This window comes from Dermochelys coriacea, chromosome 13, assembly GCF_009764565.3.
Source record: "Dermochelys coriacea isolate rDerCor1 chromosome 13, rDerCor1.pri.v4, whole genome shotgun sequence".
NCBI lineage: Eukaryota > Metazoa > Chordata > Testudines > Dermochelyidae > Dermochelys > Dermochelys coriacea.
This window is the reverse complement of record NC_050080.1, coordinates 18,774,251-18,795,451: the sequence shown is the minus strand read 5'-3', so window position 1 is coordinate 18,795,451 and position 21,201 is coordinate 18,774,251. Positions and strand designations below refer to the sequence as shown.

The 21,201-nt window shown below is 38.9% G+C and overlaps 1 protein-coding gene across 11 annotated transcripts in view; it reads left to right on the top strand.

Moving 5' to 3' along the window:
- The window catches only part of NCOA3 (nuclear receptor coactivator 3), a 174,861-nt gene that overhangs the window by 100,932 nt on the left and 52,728 nt on the right, over window positions 1–21,201 (top strand). For 7 of the 11 annotated variants that reach the window (XM_043495690.1, XM_038368999.2, XM_038368995.2 and 4 more), the window contains one exon: window positions 11,851–11,926. The gene's annotated coding sequence lies outside the window, so the exon portion shown is untranslated. Of the gene's footprint in view, window positions 1–1,769; window positions 1,955–11,850; window positions 11,927–14,976; window positions 15,016–21,201 lie in introns of those variants that run through there. The other 4 variants (XM_038368990.2, XM_038368991.2, XM_038368994.2 and 1 more) reach the window with 2 other exon arrangements.

Here is a 21,201-nt window from a genome sequence, read left to right as displayed (position 1 = left end):
TAGGGAAATGAGACACAAAGGATAGGTGATTTGAGTATTCTGTACAAATACAGCTCTTTGCTGGAGTTTTCCACAGTTTCCAGCTGATAACACTATATATGTTTATAATGTTATTATTCAAGCACTAGAGAGACGAGGAGGAAGTAATGAGTCTGATGTCCTGGTTGCATGGGCTGATAGAGCTGTTGTAAGAGATGTTTTTTCCACTGAATGCATCCGATGAAGTGAGCTGTAGCTCACGAAAGCTTATGCTCAAATAAATTGGTTAGTCGCTAAGGTGCCACAAGTACTCCTTTTCTTTATCCTTCATCAGTTAGATCTCAGCTTTTGAGAACTGATGGCAAAAGGCGAATGGAGAGACAAAGCTGTGACCAAGGTATATGGGTCACCATTGTAAAAAGGCTAGGTTTCCTATATGTCGATTGAAAGAGACTCACTTTTTAAATAGTGGGTATCACAGGCACCAGCTTTCTCTGGGCCCTAGGGGTGCTCAACCCTTTGCTCCGCCCGAGGCACAAGCCCCACCTGACCCTTTCTCCCAAGGTCTCACCACCGCCCTGCTTCTTCCCACTCCTGCTCCGCCCCTTCCAGCCCAGTTCCGCCCTATCCTCTGAGCGTGCTCCATCCGCACTCCTCCCCCTCTCCCCCAGCATCTCCTGTATGCTGCGAACGGCTGATTGCAGCAGGTGGGAGGGGAGGCACTGGGAGGGAGGGGAAGGAGTTGGTGAGGGTGGGCACTGGCAGATGGGAGGCACTGGGGGCAGGGGAGCAGGTGGCTGCCGATGGGTGCTAAGCACCCACTAACTTTTTTCCGTGGGTGCTCCAGGGCTACTTGCTCCAAGTCCTACTTGCTCCCTAGCGGCTGGTTCAATCTTCTGTGCCATGGCGATCAATCCAGTCCCTCCTCTGGGTCCTGGTTTTGTCTCTGGCTCCTACTTCTTGCCTCTGAGAGCATTGGGGACAGAAACATAGATTTGCATCCCTCGAATATTTCCATTGCAAGGGCACTAGCCCTCTCCCACCCCACCCCCCATCCATCCGTTCCATTGCCCCAACTGTACATAAATTCTGAGATTTAATTGATACAAAGCTTAAACTAAAGTTCAAAGATTTCATTGATACGTTTTTGAACATCCTGACTTTTGATGATACAGATCACGTGTGTAGAGAAAGTTTCATTTTGAGCATAGCAGTCAGTTTTCCCCCAAGATCTCTGTTGCAGGTTTGTTTGTTTTAATCTAAAACGGGTACTAAATGCAGCTCTTGGGGGGAAGGTTGTTTTTGTTTTTTTTAATCACTGATTCTAAACATGTGGGTGACAAGCTTTTTAAAAATTTCTTAAATTTTGCCTGTTTTATAATCCTTACCAAAATGGAAAACTTAGAATGAGATCAGTTCAAAATCTAAACACGTATTTATATAATGCTGTAGTCTGCATGTAATGAGTCCATTTGGCATCTTCAGCTGATTCAGTTATAACGATGCAGTAGGACTGGAAGGAGTTAATGCTAATTATAATGCTGTGGTAATGCTGAACCTGCCATTCTCAGGAGATCTAAGAAGCAATCTATCAGGGTATGTTGGATCCTAGCTTCCTTGGGTCCCTTGAGACATTTGGCGGAGTGGAATTGCAGAACAAAAATATACATTCTGACATCTTCAGAGTTTTAGGAGGAGGAATGGACTTTCTGATGACTGTGCAGGGATCACGTGTATTTAGTGAAACAAACTGATGAGTTTAGTTGATTATATTTCCTGTTTTCACCAGGAACTTGATGAGTGCTCTCAGTTTTTGTAAGTGTTAGATGGTATGTAGCTGTCTCCAAGAAGAAAGTGATAATGGTTGCTGTTGAAAACTGGCAGACTGAGCTCTAACTGTACTTAAACTGTATATTTGGAAGATTGCCTCCTCCCTTTTAAGGGAAAAATATTTCCCTAGCTGATTGGTTAAAAGGTAAGAGCTCTCATATCTGTATCAGCTTGCATGTAGAAAAATGTCTCTGTCAAGAACAATGTCTTACAGGAACTAATGGATTGTGTGAGAAGATAATGAAAATATGGTAATCACTTAATTTGCATCAGCTTTCATTAATGGAGCAGTATAAGGTTTTGGTGTTTATTGTATGCCTATTCTGATATTAAACATATTTTGTTAGGAATGTACAAATGAATAAAATTATGTTGTTTTAAATATCTAGTTATCAAAATTTCAGGAATAAGAACAAAGCATCTGCTATGCGTAATGACAGTAATCTTCATTGTTTGTCTTCCCATAAACTTCAGTTTTAGAAGATTTGAGAACTTTCTGTATGAGTAAAAGGAAAAAAAATAAAAACTTGTGAAGACAGAATTTTTAAAACAAATCCCCAGTTATATCTTTAATGTTTTTAATTCAAACTTTAAAATGTTCCATCATTTGGCATACATTTGCATACTAATCCAGTGGTGTCTTTATCCACATTAAAGTTATGAAAAGAAACGGTAGATGATTCTGTTGGTTTTTTTTTAAACAATTCAGTTGGCTATTTGAAAGCAAGATCAAATTATTATCAGTATCAAATATTAAAATAAAACTTGTACAGCTGAGGGTGGGGGACCTGGAATCCACCTTACTTTTACCATTTATTCTTTCCCTCAAAAATCCCCATCAGGCACATATGTGTATTTTGGACAAAGACTTGTCTCGGCAGAGCTTCCAACCTTTGTCAGCTGAGGGTCCCAACTCTAATTCCCATGTGGGAGTGAAATGCAAGTAAACACTTATATGATTAATCTGTGATTTACATTCTATTTCTAGAAAATAGGTGTTTCAAAGCTCTTATATATTCTTTATGTCCAGAATTGTCAAATCTGAAAATTATATATTAAAACTTATTTTTCTCTTACATAGAATAAAAATTTTAACACAGGTCATTTATACTAAAAACAAATTACTCTGTATGTAGTTATTGTAAGTAAATAAATGATGTAAATGTAATTTCTGTTCTGTTTTGACTATACCGATCTAACTGGACTTATGCTGTTGTAAAAACTGTCTTGTCTTCTGTGTCAGTCTACAACAATGGTAATGACATACCATTGACGTAATCATATAACACAGTCTAATTTTGTCTATAATGTCCAAGTACTTGCATTGGACATCTATTTGGGTAGCATGAAAGCCAATAGATTCCACTATAGAAGGGAGAAATATCAATCCATTGAAACTTATGATGTAGGTAAAAGAAAAATGACTTTCTTTTAAAAGTTAACTTTGTATTTACTATGTTTGCTTTATTTTTTAAGCTTTACCTCAGTTCTTTTAATGAGAATTCATTCATTTTGAAGCTTGATATAATTCACTGTTTCCTTTAATTTAAAATTATAATCATCCCTCGTATAAATTGACATTCCACTGTGGTCCCATGGATCCTATCTAGTACGTGTAAATATTATTTGTCACCCTTCAGTTGCAGCTAAAGTGATGGTCACTTAATTTGTGTGACTGGTCCTTAGAGCTAGTAATCTGAACTGGGACTTGTTCTGTGTAACGTGACAGTGACTACAGCATATATTGTGAAAGACATCAAATCACTGCAAAGGCTAGGGCGGTGCTTATGGTTGGCATAAAGATGGATGTCTTAAAAATTCCAAAGGTATAAAATGAACCTTCTTATCAACCGAGTTGGGTGTGACTAGTTAAATAAAAACAGAGCTAGAAGTAATTAAAAGTCATAAGCATTTAACTAAGGAAACAAAACACAAGTCATATGGCAGTATTTTCAGATTTTGAATTTAAATCTGTATCAGCCTAAATTGTTTTTGTACTCTGGCACTAATTGTTACCTTCTTCTGAATTTTATATCCACATTGCAGCTAGGATTAATGACATGAAGTTAAACTTTCAAGCTTGTGTGCATCCCTATTATGAGTTTACTAAGTTATTGGTTTAGTAATATTTATTATGTTGAGTATATTATGTAGATTTGTACTACTGAGCCTATATTCTTTCTTGCTACATTGTGGTTTATGAAGCAATGTGTGTCAAATGGTCAGAGAACATTGTATTTAAGTGTATTTATAGTCAGAAAAGTGACTGTAAAAATGACATCTTGTTTCATCTTTAAGCTACATTAGTGACTTTTATATAGCATGTGCTCAGTTTACAAACCAGAATGTGCAAGTTTTGAGTCATATTGTGGTTGGGACTGCACTGAGGAAGCGTACACTGCTTGTAGTTAAGATGTTGTACCAAAGCTAATTCAAAAATAATCATCACTATTTTTCGGTGCGAGATGGAGGGAGGTGCTCCTTTGTAGACTCTTATTAGACACTGATGAAGTAGTATCTGAGCAGGCAGCCCGACTTGCTGCAGTCTATTACTGTCTTTTCTGAGGGTAGAAGCTGCTGTTGATCTGGACTGATATAAAAGGGATGTTGGTGAGCAGTGGTTTCTTACCAGTTAATCTGGTTTATCAATTCCCTTTATACTGGCCTAGACAGCACATCCTGTATTTTGGTGTTCGAAGTAGGAAAGTTTTCTTGAAAAATATATATATTTTTTTCATTTAATTGTCCAGGACGTCTAGTGCCTGAATGCTCAAAAAGAGTTAGGTGCCTAAGTCCAAGTTTTGGGACCACTGTGATGCATAAAACTCCCACTGAAGCCTGTTGGCACCTAACTTATTTGGCACCCAAGATTTTGCAGTAAAAGTTCCCTGGGCACCTAAGTTTCTGCCTCTGAGCATGCACATTGCTTCCTTCCTCTGGGCACCTGGGCATCTAAACCCCAGAGTGATTCACAAAGCAGAGGAAGCTGCCTAAAGTTGTGTGTGATACTGATCCGGTAGGCATGCTCAGAGGCCGCTTACTGGATCGAGCCTATCAGGTAAGTTCACACAAAACAGCTGGGGGTGGGGTGGGGATGGAGGAGGACTTCCCTCATAACTTTTAGCTCAGTGTTTTGGATACTCATTTGGAGTGTGGGTGGTCGCCCCTCCACTGAAGGGATCTGAATTGGGATTTATCACCTGTTGGTTGAGTGTTCTAACCATTGGACTGTGGGGCTCCCTCACTCTCTCTATTGTCAAAGCTGTTGCACTCTGGAAAAATTATTACTCATTGAAGCAGGGTGACTGGATCTTAGGTCTTCCACCTCCCAGGTCAGTGCTCTAACCACCAGGCTATGGAGTCATTCTCATGCGTGTGTTTGTGGACACGCCCACATCAACACACTCTGTGAAAGAGAGAGAGAGAGAAGTTTCCAGAAATAGGGAACACAAATGACACATTAGGGGAAGGGGAGAAATATTCAAAACTGTAATGCATACAGTTTTTTTTAATGCTGTCCTGTCATTTTAATATATGCAAAGTGAACAAGAAACAAGTTAATTGTCATATCTGGAAAAATAGCAGCCTCATGTGCATAGTGTTTACTAAACATTGCTGGGGAAATTGGTAAATGGAGCCTGACAAGACCAGTACGAAATCCATCATCTCCCTAAGATGGGATGTGTGGTAATACAATAAGGATGTGTGTTGGGTTAGGAGTATTTAACATGTTGCAACGAGGGTTACATTGCTGGAGTTCAAGATTCTAAAACCTCTGTGCACATTATTTTTAGTGACAGCCCCGTTTCAGTGAATTGTATTACCAGGCTTCTCCTCCCCCTGCCCCTTTATTCTATATAATTTAACTGCAAAATAGCTTGGGGAAGGGAAAGTAAACTAAATTTGTATATTTTGAAAGAATCTTATGTTAAAGAGTTACTTGATGTGCAAGAAAATTAGGATAATGCTGTGTAGGTACAACTGGCAAAATGTATTGTTTCTCCCCTTGAGACGCAAGGACAGATGCATTAGTCTCAAAAGACGTATTGCGCCTTTCTGGTACAAAACAGTTTGTTATATTGCACCAAAGTGCTCTATTAAAGCCCATAGTAATTACCTATTTTCTGTTACCTATTTGCATAGCTTTGACATAATATACTGTCATATCCACAAAGCTATAGTTAAGGCTTCAGTGGTAGTTTCACTGCATGCTCCCTTTTTTTTTTCAGGGATTTAGAACTAAGCTGTTCTAATTTGCATTGGTCTAAAGATCAGCATTTATCTTTTATTTTATTGTCTTCTTAAATGCCTTATTAGCTATCTTTAAAGCATGAGATGAAAAGGGTTTATGTATTTTTGCTGATCTGTATAATTACAAAAAAAATTGGTAGCTAATTTGGATTTAACATACATTGGTTCATTTGCTATGAATTTTTTTTTAATTTCTAAAACAGTCCATCCAGTTCTAGTCAAATTTCATATAGCTGCTGTCTATGCCATGAACAATACTGTAGCTGGTTAACGGTCTTACCTGTTCTATTAAAATTGTATCTAAGTTGGTAACCTCTCAATTTTTATCTCGTCTCTAAGACTGATGTGGCTGAAGTTTATCCTTCAGCTGCTATCACCATTTCTGCTCCAGATTCATGACCAGCTTTCTTCTTCGATGAGTATATTGCTGTGGTTGTAACCATTTCCCCATTTCTTTGAAATTGGCTACTCACTTCCCACATATGTTGAATATCATGGTTACATTCCACCAGTCAGGTGATGTGATCACTTGTATTTGCTCCTGGAGGTAACTTAAATTAATCATTTTGTATCATTTTATTTATCGGAGTTCTTATATGAGCTCAAGCAAGGTTGTCTTCTGTTGCTTGTGAATTCTGAGACCAGGCTTTATATTATGTCCTCCTCATTTAACCATTCCATCTTTAGCTCTAAAGAAAGTTTTTGTTTTAGCATTTTTAAAAAGTTTTCTTGTATCTTATGACTGAATACTGACTGTGGTCTTACATTTGATGATTGAGATATATAAACTGAGGTTTATAGGTAATGGAATAGGACTTGTTACTGTAGGGTATAAATTCATTATTTCTGTAGCTAAAGCAGGGCAATCTACTGAATGTAAGTATGTCAAGAAGTGTAATTAGATGAAAGCACACATAAAGATCTTCCTATATAAGTGAATACCAGACTGTGCAAACAGTCTTGCTTTACTGTTGAACACAGATACTTTGTAGACAGGAAATGGAAGGCACATATGATGAAGATGCTACTGGTGTTGTGAGACTTAGAGACATTGATTGTAGAGCCTCAGGTACCAAGTTTTGAGAACTCGGGTTGTGCTGGGATTGAGTTCTCTGTTCTGCCTTGTAACCAGGTCAGGTGCCTCCTGTGTGCCTCTTTTAATAGCCTATGGTCACGCTCAGTGCTTAATTTGTAATGAAAGAGGTGCCGGGGCTCAAGCACTTTTTTTAATATATTCATAATGGATGCAGCAAGCCCAGAGGTGCTGGGACTATGAACTGCAAAGCCTAGAAGTGCCAGGGCTCAGTCCTGGCAAGCTCTGGAGCAAATTAAGCACTGGTCATGCTACCAGCAACCAACCTCACTTTCCCTTTTTGGAGTATTCAAATTAAAAATTCACCAAGTCTTTTTTTGGGTCAAAAATACCCCTCCTTGCAGGCTAGGTTTATTAATATAAAATAAACTGTCAAAAAACCCTCAAAATCCCAAAACCAATCTGTTCCTAAGTCCACACAACACAAGGTTTCTCTTCTTCCTCCCAGACTTCCAGCCTGGGGAGCTTTGCATGGTCAGGATGTCTCCCAGGCATAGGCGCCCACTCCATGGGTGCTGTGGGGCTGGAGCATCCATGGGGAAAAAAATGGTAGGTGCTGAGCACCCAACGGCAGCCTCCTATCAGTGCCCCCGTGCCTCCCGCCTGCCAGCGGGCCCTGCAGATCAGCGCCTCCCCGCATCTCCCAACCACCGCAATCAGCTGTTTTGCGGCAAGTGGGAGGCAGAGGAGGGAGGAGTGGGGCAGTTGAGGGAGGGAGCGGAATTGGGCAGGAAGAGGCAGGGCGGGGTGGGGCGTTGGAGGAAGGGGTGGAGTGGGGGCAGGGCCTGGGGCAGAACCAGGGGTTGAGCACCCCCCAGCAATTTGGAAAGTTGGTGCCTGTGTTCCCAGGTCTCGCTGCTTGGAGAGCTTTCCTCGCTCTCATCAGACCCTTCCACAGTTTACTGAGATTCCTTTGTCTCCACTACCTTTCCCTTAACTGTGGACTCCTGCTGCTCTTTATAGGACATTAACCCTGATCTCTCCTATGTGTGGCTCATTCTGTAATCAGGGGCAAGCCCACCCTGTTACGTGCAATAATTAGCTTAGTTTTATAGTGTCTGTAATAAAGCATACTAATACACTAGATGATCATCAAGAAATAAACTTGCAACTTTTCAGATGATGCACAGTGCAATGGCCTTGCTCTGATCAGAAGAGGAAGCCTCTGGTTTTAGGATAGGAATAATGGAATTGCACCTTGCAGGATGTGACAGTGTAGGTTTTCAATAGCATGAGAATAGCCAGGTTTTAGTGAAAGGAAAAGTATATGTTTCAGTGAAAAGTCTGAAATGATGAAGTTGCTATTTAATAGCTTTATTGTATCAGCTAAAAATATTTCACATAAACATAGAGTAATACTGACCTGAGTTATAATGTGCTCACTCCCTTTTGATATGTGGTAATATTTTACCATATTCAGTTTGATTATATATTTGTTTCATTTATCAACCAAAATTTCCATTTCTGTTAGTTTTTTACATTATTCTAGCTCTTATCCATGGAGTAGGACTTACAGTGCCTTAGTAAAGACCATTCCAAGTTGTCGTTCCAGGAAAGGTGGTCCTGTAAGGTTTCTGGCCAGAGCAAATTAATGAAAATACTAATCTAGATAGTCTCTTTACACAGGAAAGACCTTCCTGTAGGATTTATCAAAAACTCTAGTTATTCTGCACCACTAGACTTCTTTCAGAAACTATATTCCATCTTCCCTTTTAAACTGGTCATGTGTTTACATTCTAGTTCATAGTCTACTTGGGCAGAATTGGAAGGCACAGACTGGTGCTACAACCAAACCAGTCACTAACCTTCAGGCAACTGCCAAAGTTGCTGTGCCCAATAACTTCGATATATATATATATATATAGGGGTTCCTTTTTTTAATTTTTCTCTGTGATGCAGTGGATTTGATGTTCCATACAGTGCACCCTACAAGCAGGATTTATAAACTTGCTTCCCCACCAAAAAATGACAATGATTTTATCAAAATATTTCTTTATTGTACCTAGACTTGCAACACAGCAGCCTGGAAGTCAGCTTAAACCAGTCTTTGGGCTATGTGACTGTTTTCTCTTTCAGCCCACCTATCAACCACCTATTTTTTCCTGGTTATCAGCAATGACAGACAGGATGGGGCATAGTTACAGAAATAGCTCATAGATGACTGTGTATTAAATTCTTTTAAGCTATAATTAGTGAATGAAGCGCAAATGTTGCTAAAGCTGTATATTCAGTCTTGACTGGCCCATATCACTAATGTTGTGAATATGCTGAAAATGGGAATGGTAGATAGACAATGACTGAAAATTGGTAATCTATACACAGTTTATTCTTAAAGCTTTTAACTTGTTTTGTGATAGCTGGGGCTGTTGTGTGAATAGCAGTTATGAACAAAAGTCACCAAAGCTTCAAATTTAATCTAAAATGATCTAGAATTAATTGTAAGCAATTTAAGTGTCAGTTTTCAAACTTTTTCATAGTGTGGACCATTACTTAATACATTTTCAGTTTTTCCATTTTCAATCTCATAACAGCTGTATGGTAATTGCAACAGTTGCTTAAATGGAAAATTAATATGTGCAAAGTATTTAACACTTTAGCTGTCTTAATGTGACTGAGCAGTTGAATATTTCAAAACTATTCATTTTTTTTAGAACATTTTTTGAGATCTCAAATCTCTTCCATAAGATGACTTCTTCTGTAAGTGACTGTCAACCCTGTCCAGTCCATGTCAGTGGTTCAGATGTTCAGTGGGATTTCTTTTGGTGATTAGGCAAACTGTATTGGTACTTAGACGGATTTGCCTGCAAGAAAATCAGTTATTGTAGGATTCTGAAGAATGGACGCTGCTGGACAGTGCTTATTTCCAACAGGTTTTCCAAACTGATTTGAGATTAATGACTATGGTGACTTCACAATCACTTAACAAAATCAAAATTTGACTTAAAATTTAGAAATTTTAATATTAATCTCTAAAATAATTAATGATATCTTGACAAACCTATTTGGTCATCTGCAGGCAAATTTCACTTCTCGTTTTATTCCTACGGTCTCTTCAGTAGAGAACTTCTATAAGTGGTCTCTGTAGCCCTTTTGGGGGTAATATCATGCCATTGAAGATTGAATATAGTCAGTAATAAGGCTGATTTGAGTTTTTACTGAGAGAGCCATCTGAAGGGCTTCATTTTCTGTAACGTCCAAATGTAATTAAGGGGTTTTGGTGGAGCAAATAGTGCTTAGCACTATTATGAATTTTTTTTTCACTTTTTTTTGGTCTTCATTCTAGTTTCTGTGATTTGTGGAGGTTGGTTTTAGCATAAAACACTATTACAAAGGTGTTTAATTAGGAGACAGTTTACTCCTGATGCTTATTCTTATGTGACCACGTTGTTAATCACCCCTCTAATTGGTAAGTCTGTTCATATGAATAAAGCTATAGTCAGTATTGTCAAAGAAGTGGTTAAAACAGCAGATGACTTGATACACACCCAGTTGATCTGAAAAGCTTCAGTTTAATTTCTTAAGAAATGATCTGCTTGGATAAAGCTCTTCACCTGACTACTAGTGATTATCTACTAAGTAGTCTGAGTAGAAGTATCAATTTTGAAACTCTTGATTTTGGATAGGACTATAGTGTGTACTTTTACATGTGAATGCCTCATAAATATTTCCCAAGAGCAATTTATTTTTCTAATTAGCTTGAACAGCCTCTGCTTTACATAGTGCTTCAAGCAGTTTTCAGTAAATCAATTCAATCACACAGCTGTTGTTTGAAACTTTTCCTTAAGTTACTGTAATTCTGAATAGAGACCCAGAAATGCTCACTAATTAGTACACTTAATCATACCTTGTACAATATGCACCACAAAATGGATTATTTATTCTCAGAACTTCACAGGAAAACTAGGCAGTAGGAACTTGACAATGTATGCTTTTCCCCTCTGCTTTGAAAATAGTTTGCTGTTCTTGCATGATGCACAAGGCAGTGTGCTCATGTACAGGGAAGATGTGTCTGTAGGCTCAGTTTTTACTGGCTGGTCATAATGTTACAAAAATTCTCATTTTGACCTGAAACTTGGTCTTGGATGTGTGTTTTGAAGGAGAATTAAAACTGAAAAACTGGCTGTAGCAATTATCTTTTCTGAACGAAGGAAAAGAAAATGTTTCAACTTTTAAAAGGAATTTAAGACTTCTTTTATACACGGATAGTTCAAAAGGATGGACTTTTAAAATTACAAACTTCGCAAGTGACTAGACCTTCCTACGTACGAGAATTGAATACATTTTTTAAATGATGTAGTTGTAAACAGTTGTAACATTGCTTTATTTTGTGTATATAGTAAGTGGTAGAGTCGAAAACCTGTGGAGCTATGAAGAGAGCATCACAGATGGCTTCTTTCTTTTCCTTTTTAAAAAATATAAAGGAGAAAAACTAAAACATAACTTATCTTAATGTACTATTAGAGATGCAACATAAACTTTGGAATTGCAAAATTAAATGTTCCAATAACAATGTGATCTTGTCCAACAATTACAGTAAAGAATAGCAACAGCTGTGAAGCAGGTTTCAAACTGGAAATCTCCAGATTAGAATAAATAAGTTTTTTTTTTTTTTTTAAATTTTAGACACTTCATGTTTAACTTTAATATTGACTATAAAATAAAAAAAGCAATATTTATGCGTAGGTTTTCTTTTCCAGGAGGTGATTTACAATGATTACTGATCCTGATGGTCCGCTGAAAAGTCTTCTCTGCTTGAATGTGTGTTAAGGACAAGTAAGTGACTGCTTTCAAATCCTGGCTATATCCAGCTGAAAAATTACTCCTTCCTCCTCATTTAAAGCTATGAAATTCAAGTGTAACTACAAAGACCATAAAAGTTGTACTCACAATATTTAACCACTTGACTGCTGCCAGAAAGTGTTCTCTAAGTGCAATTTCCTACAGAATCTTCTCCAAATAAATAGATCATCATCTGTATCTATGGTTATCCAAAACTATACATGAAATTTCACGTTATATGAAAAATGTTTTGAGTCAGTGTCATTGGAAAACTATGGTGCTATTATTTACCCATACTTGTTTTCAAAGGAAGTGGGGAACAAGGAATGAAATTTCTTAATGGACTTCCCAATGGTTCTCTCTATATTAGATTATTAAATCAAAGTTGAAAGACGTGACTTATGAGATGGTTGGTTGTTTTTTTTTAAACAAACTGAAATCTTACAATTTAGATCTTAATGGGCTAGTCTGAGTTATATCATGGTTTTTTAGAGAGTGAATTGTTTAATATTTTTTATTGATATAAAAATTAAAAATAAGATGGTCTTCGTAGAGATTGGATGAAAAGTATCCATGTGATTCTTCGTAATTGGCCATAACAGGAATGGTGACAGCCTTGCTGTGCCTTCTTCACTCTGAATTTTTTAAATGTTAGAACAGTCTACTTACAAATCCATATTTCTAGTAAAGTGTTTATAGATGGATAAGTATTTTAAAATGAATATTAAAGTTGCAATTTTGTGTGCATAACCACTTTCCTGTACAAGTTAAACCTTTATAACAAAGCCATTTACAATTTTTTGGCTTGAAAATATGTTCCTCAGTAGTTATTGTCAGTTCCATGATTACAAAATAAATAAAGCTGAAACTACCAAGCTCAACATTTTTGTACTCCTGTTCGTTGAAAACTACCATGTTGTTTTAACCTTTTAATTTCTGTGTATATCGTATTGCTTTTGGGGGTGAGGGGGGCTATTCTGTTAATTGTATTGTAAATGTACTATGCACGAAGTTAGGGAAAGTTATCTTGTATGTTTTAGTAGGTTTCAGAGTAACAGCCGTGTTAGTCTGTAGTCGCAAAAAGAAAAGGAGTACTTGTGGCACCTTAGAGACTAACGAATTTATTTGAGCATAAGCTTTCGTGAGCTACAGCTCACGATGAAGTGAGCTGTAGCTTACAAAAGCTTATGCTCAAATAAATTTTAGTCTCTAAGGTGCCACAAGTACTCCTTTTTTTTTTTATGTTTTAGTAATATATTTAATGAATGTTTCTTAATTCTAACAAACCATAAGCCAAAGAATGTTCAAGTATGGTGTGTGTTTTTTTTGTTTTGTTTGTTTTTTTGGGGGGGGGGGGAAATACCCCACTGAAGGCAATGGGGTTGCACAGATGCAACTGAGGGAAGAATTTTCCCTGTGGAATCCTACTGGTTAGCACTACTGAAGCATGTGCCAGAAAGAAGCTATCACATTTTAGCTCACAGGTTGAGTTTACAGGACTGGCTGGCACTTGCAACTTTATTTTACTAGTAAACTGAGGACATTTTGATCTCTATTCAGAGACATACATTTGGAACTCACAATGCCATTTTTTCAGAGACACTTTTCTAAGTAGTGCCTCACTTCAATAAAACATCTAGTTTCTTTTTAGAAAAACATGAAGCACCTGTAGTAATTCCACCTTCATATTTGATGGATAAACATCATTATTGCTGTGTTTTTAATTTATTTTTGCATTAATAACTCACTGGATAATTGTTTCTGTTGCTAAGGTCTCTTGTAGCTTGAGGAATAGTGCAGGGTAGCTATTAAGAGTTTGCATGGTAAGTCCCTATACAGCCTCTGTGGGCTTGCTTGGTTAAGAAACTGCAAAGCCTTCTTAGGCATTACATGTTTTTCCAAGCCTCTAGGGGTGATGGTAATATTGGTAGGGAAAGGAAAAAAAAGTCATATACAGGCGATGTTTCAGGCTTACATCTGGAGAAATTACCACAACCTTTATGGCCCCCAAATAAGTGATAGATATGCTATAATAGGGAGGTGGGGAGCTCTGCTTAAACAATTCTCTGCTCTTCTTCCTTCCTCCCCCCCAATAACCCAAGCATTGTAGCTTAAGAAAAAATCCTCCCTTTTTAAAACTACCTGAATAGACATAGTGTTACATACTCTAATTCTTTCCTCTTTAGGTTTTCCAGATAACACACAAAGTCTGTATATTTTTCTATATAATTAAATTACTAGCTTTCATTTATAGCAACATACGGGTATATGCTACTTTAAGTAATACTGAAATCAAATGATATTTCTAGTATAAATTCTAAATTGCTAAATTCAATCCTGTTACTATGTCAACTTCTAAATTGCATCACACTGAAATTTTGTTCAGCAATTTAAAATATTTTAAACTGTTTCGGTAGCTTCTTTTAAATTAAGAAATGTACACTGTGCTTCTGACATGTTTGTTGTGCCCACGCCCTTCCTGAGCTATCCTCAACCCTTTATCTTATTTTAAGTACTTCCTCTCTCTTTCCATAGCAGCTTCTAGCATTGCAGCGGTATGTTTCTGCCTTGGAATGCAGTTGCTGGGAGAACAGCACCAAACCTAGTGTGTATATGTGTCACCTGCTCAACGACACTTGATTCTTTCGTAGCTATGTAGATTATAGACCTAGGACTTTGAGTGTGAGTGTTGAGTGTAACCTTCAGATAACTCTAATCCTAGATTTTTGCATGATCATACTGTTTACATAAATTACTTTTTAAAATTTGAAGCTGCTTGTTTGTTCTGAAACCTTGTTTATTCAGATGAGCCGAATTAACTTCCTAACATATATTTTTTTAAATCTGCAATTTAGCTGAAGTAAATACTATTCATGCAGGTACTTGATGATATTCTGCCATCTAGTGGCAATTGGACAACTCATAATTTGTTTATCTTGCGCACAGATAAGTTGTCACTGTTTTAAATGTATTATATTTTATAAATGTACCATAAACATCTGGTTTCAAAAAGAATGACATTCCTCATGTTTGCTTTTCCACAGTCATCGAACATTGGGATTTGCCTCCACTAATTTGACATGGTATGTTATAAACTACAGTAACTCCTTGCTTAATGTTATAGTTATGTTCCTGAAAAATGCGACTTTAAGCGAAACGATGTTAAGCGAATCCAATTTCCCCATAGGAATTAATGTAAATAGTGGGAGGTTAGGTTCCAGGGAAATTTTTTTCACCAGACAAAAGACTATATTATACGCTTATAAACAGTATAAGTTTTAAACAAATAATTTAATACTGTACCCAGCAATGATGATTGCGAAGCTTGGTTGAGGTGATTAAGTCAGAGCATGGAAAAGGGTGGGATATTTCCCAGGGAATGCCTTACTGCTAAATGATGAACTAGAACTCAGCTGAGCCCTCAAGGGTTAACGCATTGTTAATGTAGCCTCATACTGTACAAGCAGCACAAATGGAGAGGGGGAGACAGAATGGCAGACAGAAACACACACCCTGTGTTTCAGAGAGAGATGCGCATTGCCCCTTTAAGTATGCTGACCCCACTCTAAGTACACTGCCTTTTTAGATCAGGAAGTTGAATCAGCAGCTGCTGCCTCCAAGCTCCCTCATCTTGAGCGTCTTGAGCCCTGTCGTACTGCCGCCCGCGCCCCCCCACCCCACCCCACCCCGTCCCAGCAAACAGGAGGCTCCTGGGACAATTTTAAGTGAGAAGTTACTGTATTTTGAATTAAAATTTGGAGCATAAATGTTCCCTGGCTTATTGTCAGTGGAGTCTTTGGCTACATTTGTATGTTTAGACATCTTTTGAGAATAGTTTTATTTTGAGCTATACTGCATTTGTATTGATCTTTTTTCAGTCCTTTAATTTTTTTAAATACTGTACTAATCTGATATCTAGTTTTGAAGTAATCCCTTTCTAGTCAAAATGAATGCATCAATTGGTGGTGGTGGTTGTAAATATTACTTTACTATAATATTTTATAAGTGTGTTAAACAGTGTGGTAGTCTTCATATTAACACATGGAGAGCTTGTGTGTAAACAGATGTATATATTTTTTAACTTTACAGTGAGTTCACAGTAATCCAGAGCCTGCTCCTAGTTTGAGCCAGGTAGTTCTCTGTTCTGAGCAGCCATCATTAGAGATCTGCCTTGCTGTTTGAAGAAAGACCTTTTGGACTCTCCATCCCCAACCAACATCCTAACATAATAGCAACTGCTCCACACAATAATTGTGTTGTGTATCCCTATCCTCTCAATTTAGCTAGCAAGAGCAAGAACAGACAGTGTTGGCGTTTCTCAGAAGCAAAAAGCAAAAGACAAGTCAGTCAAGGTTAGTGCATCAGAAGCAATCTACCCACTTTTTTTTTTTTTTGCCCCTTGTCCTGGAAGCATATAGTGTAGTTTCATGATGGCTCAGTTCTTGGTTCCCATTCTATCTTTTCTCTTTCATCTCCTAAATCTTAAGAAGAAATCCAGTTGCAAGAGAATAAGAAGTGTGGATGATGCTAGGGGTAGGTTATGGTGTGTGAAAAGGGAGAGGAAGGTCATCAAGGAGAAATCCCTAGCTGAAGGGACTTCACAGCTAGTCTCTCCCAGGTCTCTGTCCCCCTTCATTTCCAACAGTGTTGACTTTGCAGCCATACCATAAACCTCCTGCAGCTTTGATCCTTCAGCCCTGGAAACCTTTGTATCAGTGGCTTGCACTTGTGTGAAAACTGGACTGCTGGTGGATTGGCTCAACATAAGTAGTGGTTCTTGGCAAATGGAGTCTTCAGACCCATTTTTTCCCCAGGAGATTTAGCAGCATCTGGGCTCTGTGATTTGATAGATGGAATAATTTGCCTCCAGCCAGTTGGCATAACTATCCTGTTTCTGCGCCTGATCCTTTGCACCAATTCTTGTAACATGCATTCTTGTAATACTGGGACAGAGAACTGAAGTTTTGCTTCCCACCCTGCCCCTAATTTGGAAAATCCTGAAAAAAGGATAGACTTGGAGACAACCTTTCTGACCTGAAGTGGGCCTGCCCTCCTTGATTCTAGTACAGAATGAGACTAACTGTGCCGCACTTCTATTGGACTGGATCTCCTCTCTCAGCTACAACCCTGTCCTTCAACCTAGAACACTTTGGTTTTAGCAGCATTTGGATAGAGCAATGCAGATGTGTAACCAAAGTTTTTTTTCCAAGGAGGTTACTGTTTGTATCACATAGCATGGTGTGGTTGATGTCTTGCTCCTTTTCTCAGTTTTAACACACTTTACTTCCCCTCTTTGAAAAAGAAAGAGGTGAATATGTAATCCATCTTTGTTCAGCATTCTTGGAATTTCACAAAGGTGTTTTGCCCAAGTTGTGTCCAGATCTTTGTTGCAGCAGAAGTAACATTGAGTTCTGAAATGTTTACCTACCTTCAATTCATAGTTTTTAAAAAGCTACGTTTGTCAGTTTTGAAGGTTATAACGAGACATTAGGTCATTAAGGTTACAGTGGCATGTTGGTGGTTTAAGGATTGTACTCTATTAACCTCTGAACAAGCCAAATTGCTGCATATAAAGTTCCATTTTGGAAGAGACATGGAAACTTCCTGGGCTCAGAGAGTGGAAGCATCACCTTCTTTAAATTCATATGGACCTAGTTATTGCTTCACAGCTTTTCTGCATTACCATTTTAATTTGTCCTTGACTGCTGACAGTTGTTGGCCATACAGCAACGGAAAATTTGGGACATACAGCAAAGGACAATTACTTAATGATCTTTCTGTTTTTTGTAGTTTTCACTTTTCCCATCCTATGTCCCCCTTAGGAAGTGTCTTTTTTTTTTTTTCCTTTGATCTCCTTTATTCCTTTGCTCTGAAAATCTCTCACTGGAAATGAAATGGGAAAATTGACTTATATTCTGGCATTGATTGAGAGATCTTTTATCTCCTTGATGCTTTGAGATGGAGCCATAATGCTGACTGTAATGACTGTTTCTGGACAGGATGGAAAATGGGAGGACTACAAGGGCTTGTCTTCACTGCCGGGTAGTTGACCTAAGTTACGCTACTCCAGCTATGTGAACAATGTAGCTGGAGTCAACATAGCTTAGGTCGACCTACCCTGGTGTCTTCACTGTGTGGACAGGAGACGCTCTCTGATCGACAGGCCTTAATCTTCTCAGGGAGCTGGAGTACTGGGGTTGACTGGAGAGCACTCTGCCATCAATTTAGTGGGTCTTCATTAGACCCGCTAAATCGACACCCACTGCATCGATTGCAGCAGCATCAATCTCCCCAGTAGTGAAGACAAGCCCCAAGAAACAGCATTACCAGTAAGTAATTTTCAGTTCCATAACAAATAAAGACATGGGGTGAAATCCTGATCCATTGAAGTAAATGCAAATTTTCATTCATGGTTCCTGTCCTTGAAGAACATAGTCAAAACAAATAGGATTAAAGAACAAAATGTGGGTTCTTAGGGTCTATAGTACTTAGAGTATGCAGAAGTTTTAACTGTAGTGGGGTTCATGTTAGTGTTTTAAAAATAGCTGTGTAGATGGCACTGTGAAGTTGTGGCTCAGATTCTGAAGCTGGGGTGTGGAGGGATTCTGAGCCTGAGCTCCAGCCTGAGCTGTAACTTCAAAGCGCTGTCTATTTTTAGAGTGATAGCCCAAGACCCACTAGCCTTAGTCTATCGACCCAGGCTGGAAGGTTCACTTCCCTGGGCTGTGTAAACATGTCCTTAGTGGTTTGTGTTTCTGATGTATGTGCTCTTTAACATTGCCATCCTTCTGCATGTAAACCTTACCATTCTTCTGTGTATGTTGGTAGTAATGTAATTTCTTGTCATATCTTCTGCAATGCAAATAGTGCCTATACATTGAGAATGTTTTCGCTAAATAATATGGTCATGAACTACAATATTTACTGACTTTATTTTGATATCCAGTTATAATAGATGATGTTGAATTGGGAACTCAATAGTGAACACAGTTTATTATGCTATAGGTGCAATTTCAGTAATACAAGCTTTAAATCAGATAAATGTATTGATTTGAGGCACACAAAACTGCACAGATCCAAACTGTCTTGGAAGAATTAGTGAAATGACTCCGTTTCTTTAGGTAGACTTTGGTTTGACCTTTGCTGGAAGAGAAATATGCCAGAAAGTAAAGCCAGTCCAAAGAAAGAAATAGGTCTTGACATGTTGAGGTAGATGTTTTATTTGCTCTTGAGGCTAGAAGCAGGATACCAAATATAACATGAAATATTGGCTTTAATAGTTTGTCCTGTTTTGATACTTGAATAAAATAATTGATTCAGAGATCTGACACTATCGGGTAAAATTTGAAAGAGAGACAAAGATTTTACTGTGCCATTTCTGTTAAATCACCAGAAGTTATACTAAACCCCTTACCCTAATACTTCTCCTCCCGCCATGTGACACTTTCCATCTAAAAGTTTCCTTTGCAGAACAGAAATGTGAGAGGACCCAAAGGATGCATAGAAGCCTATTATTGTTGGAGGATAGACAATTAACTGTTAAACACTCACTCTGATGGTATATGCTAATTCTCCTTCAAGTGACTGTGCTCATCTACATTCCACTGCCGGTGTTTGTGTGCCCAGTGCACTTGAGTTAGAGACTTTTGCTTGCATTATCAATAGATGGTGCATGTGCCCCAGTGCTGTCAATCAAAGGCATAAAAGGGATGTGGTGGTTGCCTCCCTCTCAGTTCATTCTCATTGCCTGTGGTGAGAGTTGGAGCTTCGGATAGCCAGATTTCAGAACTTGATAGTTCATATATAGTTATTATTTAGTGGTAGTAACTTAATTTAGTTCTTCGAGTAGATGCAGCTGTGTATTCCATGTGGGTGTATGCGTGCACCAGAGCCAGAGAACTTTGCCTAGAAGTACCCATAGGGGTAGCATTCATGCCCTACAACCATAGCTCCTCCCTGGGCCATAGAAGAGCAGCGCCACCCTAACCCCCTGAGTTCCTTCTCACTGCCTGTGGCTAGAGTCAGAGATCTGTGTGGCATCTTCACCTCACACTTTTTCTCTGTTTTCTGAGAACTTTTCTTGTATATCATAGTAGTAGTATCTTAGGTTTAGTTTGTGATAGTAGAGTGCCTGGGTGCCATGAGTTCAAGCATTGTCTGTCATGTATGGTGGCTATCCCCAACAACAATCCCCACACAAGATGCTACTTGTGTCTTGGTGAGGGACACATTAAGGAGAGGTGCTCCATGTGCAAGTCATTCCCCAAGAGGACTCAGGTGGGAAGAGACTTGGGGTTGAAGCAGTACCATCAGCACTGCAGCTCTCACCATCTGGTCTGCAGATTATGGAGCTGAGGCTAGACCTGGCACCAAAAACCCCCTCAGTCCTGGTGCACACTTCAGCACAGTCATTGTTTTGGTGACAGATCCATCATGGAGTTTGGTACCAGCCTCGGTGCTGATGCCTCTCCTGGTACTGGGTGATAGTGTGTCTCATTCAGTGCCTCTTGTGCAACTCCCCACTTCTCTTTGGCACTTATACCACTTCTTTATTGAGGTTCAGAGAAGTCCAAGTAGTAGTTTGCCCCATCAGGGCTGACTCTATTTGTCACCAAAGAACTTTGGTTTTCCTCAAGATCTAGGTCAGGGTCATCGTTCTGGTCCGATAAGCACCAGATCCTTGGATCACTCTTGGTGCTGAAATTGGCATCTGTCCCACAGTTGGGACAAGGGCTCTTGGCCCAGTGCCTATTGGCTACTCATGCTTTATCCATATACCCTGTGGCCTTCTTGGAATCCCTGGGATGCTTCTCTGTCCCTGACGTCCTGCTTCTCGACCCACTCCAGAGTAAGAACACTGGTCCCAACAGTGATCCCCCCCCCCACTCCCACATCAACTGCAAGTAACCACTGAGTCCCTTCCTCTTGGACTTATGGGGTTTTTCCCAATGGATCATGTGGTGCAAAACGCCGCTTTGTCCACCCTGGTGACTATACTGTGCCCAGATCTTCCTCTCCCTCAGTGCCCAAGTACTTTAAAGTGCATCAGGACCTCTTGAGGCATATGGCAACTACCAGGAGGAATTGCTGCAGGAAAATACATACACACTGCTGGATATTCTCCAACCATTAGCTCCAGGGGGATTAACTCTCCTGATAAATGAGGCTCTCCTGGAGCCTGCAAAAGCCCTGTAGAATACCCAAATGTCATTGTCCCCTACACCAAAGCATTGGGAGAAATTATACTTCATTCCCAGGCAAGGGTTGGA